The sequence below is a fragment of the Mustela erminea genome, chromosome 9 (assembly GCF_009829155.1).
Source record: "Mustela erminea isolate mMusErm1 chromosome 9, mMusErm1.Pri, whole genome shotgun sequence".
Lineage (NCBI taxonomy): Eukaryota > Metazoa > Chordata > Mammalia > Carnivora > Mustelidae > Mustela > Mustela erminea.
In genome coordinates this window covers 69,481,820-69,492,503 of record NC_045622.1, presented here as the reverse complement: position 1 = coordinate 69,492,503, position 10,684 = coordinate 69,481,820, and positions in this window count along the sequence as shown.

The following is a 10,684-nucleotide window of genomic DNA, read 5'->3' as shown; positions in this document are numbered from 1 at the left end:
CAGCTCAAGTTTGGGGTCTCAAGAAGGCAGCCAGAGCAGGGACCAGAATTTGCACACAGTCTGGCTCATGATGTTCCAGGTATGACCTCAGTAGTACACAGAGAGATATAGTATATGTTCATGCTTCTCACTAAGCTTTACTTCCTCATTCTGCATTCCCAAAGCAAATAACCCCAACAGTCAAGAGAAAGTGGACTGTGGCTTTACATATATATGACTTCTCCAGCTCATGCAGAACACAGGCTCTTCTTCTAAGGTACCCAGCTGAGTCTGCCCAGAAGTTTCACAGATTTTTTTGAACCCAGACGGAGAACAACAGGTAAATAAAAGCTGGGGGAATAATAAGTCTAGCTTTATTGCCAAAGGCTGGGATTACCACAAGGAGTCCATTCCTAGGGCTCAAAGGCCTTTAACAATTCACTTCCATCCCAGAAAGACTACCATCAACTAGCTTCAAAAGGTTGGCCACCTTCCTGGGGTCCTGCCTTCTCAATTCCCAGCCTGCCTCCTTGTGGTCAGTGTCATCTTAACACCCAGCATCAGTGAACCTCCTTCTAGCCATCCTAACATCCCTTCTCTGAAATCAAGGACAAAGATGAGATCAATTCCCTTCCAGTTACATGGGACACTTCTCCCTAGTATTAGTTTTATTGGAGAAGCAGGCCTGCTTCCCTAGATAACTGGAACAAGGAATAAGCTTACTCTATAGGAGAGACCTTATCTCTAATAGAAGGGCTCTGGTTTTATCCTTTACTGTTATATCCCTACAGGTGAGCTCCAAACACAATATTCATTGAATAAGAATGAAAGGTTATACAAGCAGAATATCATTCCCTAACACAAGACATACAAAATATTGAAAATTTTGTCTCTTTGTCTGCAATAGATTAAAGTAGAATGACTTCTACTCTTTTTCTTGAGGCTCAGATTTGAGGCAACTGAAGAATCATCAGATGGATGGATGCTATTATTTAGAAAGGATTATTCCTCTCCAAAACAAACTCTGAAAGACACTTGCTACATTTGCTTTACCTTGTATTCAAATTCCAGTGACTACCACATCTAATTACCAGCAGAGGTCAATAAAAGCTATAGATTGTGTTAGCCACGTAGGAGTCCTCAACTCTATATGACTATATAGAATATTGTCTATTGACTAACGTGTCTAGTGTCTTTTTTGAGGGGGCAGTGAGACATCTAGTTTTAAAACTTTCTTTCATATTAGCACCCTGACCTCCCATCCGAAGAATTCCTTATTGGGGGTAGTCTTGGTGGAAGATGGTTCTTGTTTCTCCCAACAGAAGCTGAATGTCTCCTTAACCCATCACAGTGGGGATGCAAGCACATGCAGCAGTCTCAAAAATCTCTAAGGATTCTAAATCTTGAATGAGTGACCAACAGTGCAGAATGACTGAAGGTCGTATTCATCACAGCGGCAACAATGTAAAGATCTCTGTTCCCACTGTGCCATTTTCTGAAGTTTTACTGGCTGGCCTTCAAGACCATCCCTATTTTCTTCCTGTTTCCTAGCTTTGTCCTCCACTTCCATTGCAGTAGGAAGTCTCAAAGACAGCCCCCAATGATCCCTTCCCCTAGTATTCACACCTTTGTGTAATTTCCCCCACATTGTACTAGGGTTGGTCTGTGTGATGAGCAGAATATAACAGAAATAATTCAGACATGAAAGACCCTGCAGCTTCCATCTTGCACTCTCATTCTCTCCCCCAACCCAGCCATTTTCCTCCTTCAATCAATTGCTCTGGGATAAACCACAACATGAACGATGTTATGAAGAGGGCAGCATGACAAGAAACTGAAACGTCCTGTCAACAGTCACATGAGTGAGGTTAGAGAAGACCCTCCATTTAAGTCTTTGGAGACTGCAGCTCTGACTGACATCTTAACTGCAATCTCAAGAGAGACCCTGAGCCAGAACCACTCATTCAGCTAAGCCATCCCCACATTCTATGGATTCAGGAATTCAGTGAGGTTCCTATATTCTTCCAAAGAGATTGCTTTCCCACATGACAGTACCCAAGTCCAATGTTATTGCTTCCAGCCAAGAACTTCTACTGACACGCAGATTGATGCCATGAATGGAATGCAGGAGACAGATACTTAGGGAAATGTTCAGAAAAAGGAAATTTAAGATATTTAAATATCCTAAATCCCAAGTTTAGGGTATTTAAATATCCTAAACTTAGGATATTTAAATTTACGATATTTAAACTTAGAATATTTAAATTTAGGAAATTTAGGATATTTATTTAGCTGAAATAGGTAAATAGCATAAAAGCCCATTCACATTCCAGAACGGAAATACAGCAACTATGACACTCAGTAAGAAATTGGTTACCTGGAACCAAGTTTCCATTAAATGCAAGGATATTGGTAATCTAAGAATCTCAGGGTCGAGGTGGATACTTATGTCCCTACAATCCCCAAATTCTCAAACTCAAGGTGTGAACTGAAACTCAAGGACTTTGGGTTTTCTATGATAATGTTGAAGAAATTTCTCATCAGTTGTAGGACCAAAATGACCAAAATCCAAACTTGAAGTTTAAGCCTGCCTTTATGGAATTATATCATATGATCACCAGGTGTCCTATATGAAATTAAGACATTAATCAGGAATGAGGATGATCCTGAGATTTCTGAAAGGAGATCTTTCAATAGATTCAGGGGGATTTCAAATATTTAAAGTCATTACTCTTCTATTGAGGCTCTTATACCTCAGAAATAAGCCTCCCATACCCAGTTCAGAAGGTTATTTTTTCATTGCTTGAAGATACTTTTACTTTATAAGAGAGGGCCTATTTCTCTCATGTCCACTACATATGATGGGTGGCAGGTAAGTAGGTAGGCAGATAGATAGACAGATAGATAGATAGATAGATAGATAGATAGATTGATGTATACCTCCTATATTTATATGATACAATGCTATCCTTTATTGATCATATGTGTTACAAATACCTCTACTAGTTTGCTAATTGTTTTTTCATTTTGTTGCATTTTTTTTAAAAAATAGGAGTTTTTTAATTTATTGACTTTTCTTCTATGGTTAGCACTGCTGAGGTTAAGATGACTTCTTTACTCTGAGGTCAGAAAGACTTCCCTTATATTTTCTTCTAAATGTTCTAAGTATTTTCTTTTCACAGTAGAATCCCAACCCATCTTGAATTGGTATTTTTCAAGGTTCAAGATAGGATTCAAGTTCATTTTCTCTCCCAAAGGTGTAACCAATTGTCCAAACTCATTTACTGGGTAGTTCTTCTGGCAAAATTTTACATATGTGTGAATCTATTTCTGGGGTCTTGATGATTTCCCATTGAGTAATTGCTAGATCAATACCCCTTTGTTTTAGTTGATATAGGTTTATAAGGTAAGCAATCCTCAAAAAATATTTTTTCAGGAACATTTGCCTGTTCTTAACCATTTTCTTTTCTATATAACTTTAAAATCAACTTGCCAGATTCTAAGGAAAACCCTAGTATTTCTCAAATTTGCTTTGAATTTAATTATGAGATATTTGACACCTTTAAGATACTGAGTTTTTTCAGCTATGCACATAGGATGTTTCTTCTACTATTTTGCTCTCTTTTTTTTTTAGCATCTCTCAATAAAGTCTGATGGTTTCTCAGCACATATTTGTTTAATTTATTCCTAGATTCTACACATATATATGTGTGTATGTATATATATATATACATACACACACGTATACACATTGCTATTGTCATTGGTATCTCTTGTTTACCATATTTTCAAAACATTTACTGTAAGTCAGTCTATTTAAGGTTTACTAATCTCATGGCCAGCCATTTTCTAAATATTTTTATCAACTCTAATAATTTTATTTCTGTATTGTTTGGGGGATTCAACATATAAAATTATTAAAACTTCTCCCCCATTTTAAAAACTTCTTTTCAAAATTATTAAAACTTCTCCCCCATTTTAAAAACTTCTTTTCTCTTTGTTTTAGTGTATTAGCTAGAATCTGTTGTAAATTGCTACATAGAATCAGTGATAGTTGGTTTCTTAACTTTTTACCTGATTTTAAAGGGATTCTTTTTAATGTTATTCACTAAGATTGATAATTGTTGCAGATTTTTGGTCTATAATCAGGTTAAGAATGTTCCTTTCTGGGTACCTGGATAGCTCAGTTGGTTGGGCATGACTCTTGATTTTCGCTCAGGTCATGATTTCAGGATCATGGGATCAAACCTCCTATCAGTCTCCATGCTCAGTGGGTAGTCTGTTTGAAATTCTCTCTCCTTCTGCCATCCCCCTGTCTCTTTCTCTCTCAAGTAAAAAAATAAATCTTTAAAAAGAAAATAATGTTCCTTTCCATTCCCTGATTACTCTGAGGTTTTCTCAGATCATTTTATCTACTGAGCTAATCATAATATTACTAAATTTATTAATTTTTTATGGATTAATGGATTTTCAGGTGTCAAATCACTCTTATGTTTGGGAAGCAAGCAATTATTGGTCATGATGCATTGTTTTAGGTATACTGTTATTTTTGTTTGTTATAGTTCCGGTTAGGATATATGCATCTATGTACATGAGTGGGATTGAATTGAATTTTTTCTTTCTCATGAACTTATTTTCTGCTCTTAATATCTTTGTCACACTGGCCTTCTAAAAGAGTTAGGCAATATTTCTTCTTTTTCTATTTTTGGGAAAGTTCTGTATATAAATGGAATTGATGCCTTGAATATTTGAGAGAATTCATCATAACTTCAGCAAGTCTATGCTGTTGTTGTGATAAGATTTTACAAAACTGATTCAATATATTATAGTTATAGACATATTCAGGATTTCCACTCCCACCAAGTGAGTTTTAATACTTTCAGATTTTCTAGGAATTTGTCCATTTCACCTATATTATAAAAATTGGGGGCATAAAGATAGTTGTGATATTCTTTTACTATAATTTCATCTCTGCTCTATCTATAGGCATGTTCTCCTTTTTATTCTTGGTATTATTTGTGTATGCTCTCTTTTTTTTCTGCTCAACCTCACTATTTGTCAATTCCATCTACTTTTTTAAAGAACAAACTTTTGGCTTTGTTGATCTTCTTTATTTAATCCTCATCTCATAGTTAATTTCTGTTTTATCATCTCCTTTTCATGTTCTTTAGGTTTTTTCCATTTTTCTTTTCTAATTTCTCAAATTGAACATGTCAAGTGTCCAACTGAAAATCTGAAGTTTAGCTCATTACAAAAACAAACACAAAACAAGTAACAAAGTGACAAAAAATACATATCTATAAATAATTATTTTGAATGCAAAAGGACTAAACATTCTAATCAAGGGGACATAGGGTGACAGAGTAAATTAAAAAAACAAGACCCACTGGGGCATCTAGGTTGCTCAGTTGGTTAGTGTATGACTTTTGATTTCAGCTTAGGTCATGATTTTGGGATTGTGAGATCAAGCCCCACATCAGGCTCTGCTCTAGCCATAGAGCCTGCTTAAGATTCTCTTTCTTACTCTCCTTTGCCCCACCCCACCCACCCAACTCTCTCTAAAAAAAAAAAAAAGGAAAGAAAAAGAAAAAAAAGAACCATCTATATGCTGCCTACAAGAGACTCATCTCAGACCTAAAGACACCTGCAGATTGAAAGTGAGGGGATGAAGAAACATTTATCATGCAAATGAATGTCAAAAGAAAGACAGTAGCAATATTTATACTGGACAAAATAGACTTTAAAACACAGATGGTAACAAGAGACAAAGAAGGATACTATATAGTCATAAAAGGGATAATCTCAAAGAAAATATATCAATTGTAAATATGTATGCACCCAACATGGGAGCACCAAATACATAAAACAAGTAACAACAAACATAAGGAACTCATTAACAGTAATACAATAATATAGTAAGGAACTGTAACAGCCCATTTACATCAATGAATAGATCACCCAAACAGTAAATCAACAAGGAAAGAGTGGCTTTGAATGACACACTGGACCAAATGGATTTAACAGATATTTTCAGAATATTCCATCCTAAAACAGCAGAATACATATTCTTTTCAAGTGCACATGGAACATTGTCGAGAATTGATCACATATCAGGCCACAAAACAAGTCTCAACAAATTCAAAAGATCGAAGTCCTATCATGCATATTTTTTATGAAACTAGAAACCTACCACAAGAAAAATCTGGAATGAGCACATGGAGGTTACAATAACATGTTATTAAAGAATGAATGGGCTAACCAAGAGATTAAAAGAAGAAATTTTTAAAATTACATGGAAACAAATGAAAATGAAAACACAAGGCCCAAAAACTTCTGGCATGCAGGAAAAGCAGCTCTAAAAGGGAAGTTTATAGCAATATAAGTGCCTCAAGAAGTAAGAAAAATCTCAAATATACAACCTAACCTTACAGTGAAAGGAGCTAGAAAAAGAAGAACCCAAGCCCCCCCACCCCAAATCCCACAAAACAAGCCGAAGGAAGGAAACAATAAAGATTAGAGCAGACATAATGGCTATAAAACTAAAAGAAAGAAAGGAAGGAAGGAAGGAAGGAAGGAAGGAAGGAAGGAAGGAAGGAAGGAAGAAAGAAAGAAAGAAAGAAAGAAAGAAAGAAAGAAAGAAAGAAAGAAAGAAAGAAAACAATAATGGTCAGTTAAAAAAATAAAATAAAATACAGCAGTACAGAACTATGTAAAATAAACCTGTAAAAGGGAAACAATACAAAAGTTATGGTTGAATTAAACTTACTGAAATCTGTTATCATGGCTGGATTTTTCCAAGCTTTTGTAATTCATTTTTCTTACTTTGCTTAATTAAGCAATATAATTATGTTTATTATAGTATATGTAATAATAAGCAGAATATAAGGTATTATCTGTAGATTATTTGGTAACAATTATCAAGCATGTAACTGTATGGGGACAGAGATTAGAAGGTAATTATAAAAATAAAAGACTTTTTAAGGAAACAAAATAAATATACTTGCCAAATGACAGCAATCCCATTCCAAGGTATTTACCTAAAAAAAAAAATTGTAAATACTTTATTAGTTTCCTGGGGATATCATAAAAAACTGCTATAAATTTGGTGGCTTAAAACAGCAGAAACTTATTCTCCCATTCCAGAGGCCAACAGGGCTCTACTCCCTCCAGAGATTCTAGGGGAATATCCACTCCACACCACTTGTAGCTTCTAAAGGTTGCTGGCTAACTTGGCTTCCTTGGCTTGTGACTCTCTGCTTCTGTCTTCACATCACCTTCTACTCTGTGTGTATTTTCTCTGCATATCTCTTATAAAAGCATATCCTTGGATCCAGGATGACCTCATTTTAAGACTCCTAATTTAATTACATCACGAAAGACCCTTTCCCAAACAAGCAAATATTCACATACTGCAAGGATCAGAACATAGACATATATTTTTGGGGAGCTCCAGTCATCCCACTACACTTATTTTCACTCAAAAATCTATACACAGAAATTTATAGGAGCTGAATTCATAAATGCCAAAAACTGGAAACAATCCAAGTATCCTTCAACAGATAAATGAATTATCCAACTGTAGTACATGCCTACAATGTCATTCTGCCCAGCAATAAAAGGAAACAAATTATTCATACATGCAACAACATGGGTAAGTCTCAAATGCATTATGCTAAGTAAAAGACTCAAAGCTACATACTAATTTCATTTATATGACATTCTGGAGAAGGCAGAAGGATCTGAATAGATATTTTCCAAGGAAGATATACAAATGGCCGATAGAAACATGAAAAGGTGTTCAACATCACTAATCATCAGGGAAATGCAAATCACAATCACACCGAGATATTATGTCACAACCCTTAGAATGACTATTATCAAAAAGATACAAAATAATAAATGTCGGCAATGATGTGGAGAAAAGGGAACCCTTGCAGACTGTTGGGAATGGAAATCAGTGCAGCCACAATAGAAAAGAGTATGGAGGTTCCTCAAAAAATTAAAAATAGAACTGCCATATGATCCAGCAATTCCATTTCTAGGTATTTATCTGAAGGAAATGAAATCATTATCTCAAAAAGGTATCTGCACCCGCATGTTCACTGCATTACCTACAATACAGAAGATATGATGTTAAAAAAAAAAAACTATCAACAGATAAAGGTTAAAGACGATGTGATATATATGCCATTTATATATACGGGGAGAAATGTATAGATATAGGTGTAACGGAAGATTATTCACCATAAAAAGGAAAGAAATCCTGACACTTGTTACAACATGAGTAGACCTTGAGATCATTATGCTAAGTGAAATAAGCCAGATCGAGAAAGACAAATACTGGATGGTCTCGCTTATATGTGGAATTGAGAAAAAAAAAAAAAAAAACACAAGCAACAAAAACCAAACTCAAAGGAACAGAACAGATTTGTGGTCGCCAGAGGCAGGGGCGGTCAGTGAAGGGGGTCCAAAGGTAAAAACTTCCAGTTATAAGGTAAGTAAATCCTGGAGAATGTAATATACACATGGGGACTATAGTTAACAATACCTTACTATATATTTGAAAGTTGCTAAGAGAGTAGATCTTAAAAGGTCTCATCACAAGAAAAAAATTATTACAATGTGTGGTGATGGATGCTGATTAGACTTATTACGGTGACCATTTCACATTATCTACAAATAGCAAATCCTTATGTCATACACACAGAACTAATACAGTGTTATGTGTCAATTATATCTCAATGTTAAAAGGTAAATATAAAAAATACACTAGATGGACAGAGACATAACAGGTGTTAGCAGGGGTTGAGGTCAAGGGGGCAAAAGAGAAGCATGGGAGACTACTGAAGAACAATGAAACGTCTTTGTATCTTTATTGTGGTGGTGATTGCCCAACTCGGTGTATTTGTCAAAATTCATAGAACTATACACCAAAAAGAATTGACCTTTCTCTACATCAATTTAAAACAATATGCTGTAACAGAGGGATGGAGCTGGGACTCTGAGAGCTGTGTTTTCCTTTGTCAGGTGGATCTCAGAGTCTGCCAGTTGGGAACACTTAAAGGAGATAAGAAGGCATGAAGAAAAAGAAACTTGCTCTTTCCCATTTTGATTTCTGTCTCTGTCAGTATCACCTTCAGAGTTTACTCTGGCAGAGAAGTCATTTCCAGTTTTGTTTTCCCATACTCCTTGAACAGTTTTGTCACAGCCTTTCAAAGATACTGCATCAGCCCATCTCCCCTCTTAGTGGTCTGAGCGTCCTTCTCCAAGGTTCTAGATTTTCAGCACCCCAACTCTTGTCTTTGTTCCCCAGCCCCTGAGGATGGCAGCCGCCTCCTTCACTTTCTATCTCTGTGCTAACTCTTGTTCTCTTTTGCTTTTTCAGAACTCTACTACCTGCTTCGTCAGTTTCTTAAATTATACTTTCTGTTGAAAATTACTGATGCGGTTTCTGCTTTACTGAAGAGAAGCTGACAGGAAGCTGAAGACTTTCCTGTGCCCTATAAGGTCCTACATGATCTGCCCTTCTCATGACTTCTCTGACCTTGCCTCTAACTTTTCTTTCTCCTCACTCACTGATTCTCAAGAAATAAAGCAGATAAAGGAGCAGGTTAAACCTCACCACAGAAATGTAGTCATCAAACTTCAAAGTGTGGAAAGCCCTATTGGACAAATAATTAGTTTCTCCAACAAATAAAATTGCAAGGGGGGAAAAAAACAATGGAACAGCCAACCTCTAGATCAAAAGGGTCTTAAAACATATAAACCAGAAAAAAACAAAAAACATATAAACCCGCAACAGTGTGAAGATATAAGTGGAGCCCTGATTTTATATATATACATTATCTTATGGATTTGAATCATGACTGGATATGAGACATAGGAATTAAGAAATTACTGTTAATTTACTTTAGTTGTGATTATGTTTAAAAAGTCCTTCCCATGTATGGGGAAGTATTTATGGTTACATTGATGTTATAATACATGTGGGGGGTGTAAGAGATGATGCATAGATGTAACAACATTGACCATAAAAGGATCATGGTTGAAGCCAAGTGTCTTAGTCTATTGGGACTGCTATAACAAAATGCTACAAACTGGGTGGCTTTTAAATAACAAATATTTATTTCTCAGTTCTGTAGCCTGTGAAATCCAAAATCAAGACACCCACAGATTTCATGTCTGGTGGGGGCCCCTTTCCTACCTCAGAGCAGTCTTCTGACTGTGACTTTTTATGGCAAAAGGAGCAAGGGATTCCTTTCCATCCTTATTTGAAAGGACACAAATCCCATTCACCAAGGGATGGCCTTTATGACCTAATCACCTTCCCAATGCCCCACCTCCCAAGACCATCACTTTGAGGGTGAGGTTTCAATATACAATTTTTTGGGGGGTAGGGACACAAACTTTCAACTTGTACCACCAAGTAATGGGGCAGAGGGGACGCATTTTATTATATAAAGTCTAGGTTGTTTGTATGTTTTTGGTTTTTTTTTTTTCCATTTGTCTTCAAAATCTACCATGTCAGGCCATTAGGTCAAAGAATAGTGCATGGGTCTCTGGAACATGTCAGAAGCCACTGTCGAGAAGTATACAACACAGTGGTTTCAACCGTAGACTCTGGAAACCACCACCTGAGTCTGCCACGATCTATGTGACTTTGGACTTCACTTCTCCAGGCCTCTGTTTCCTCAGATACAAAGTG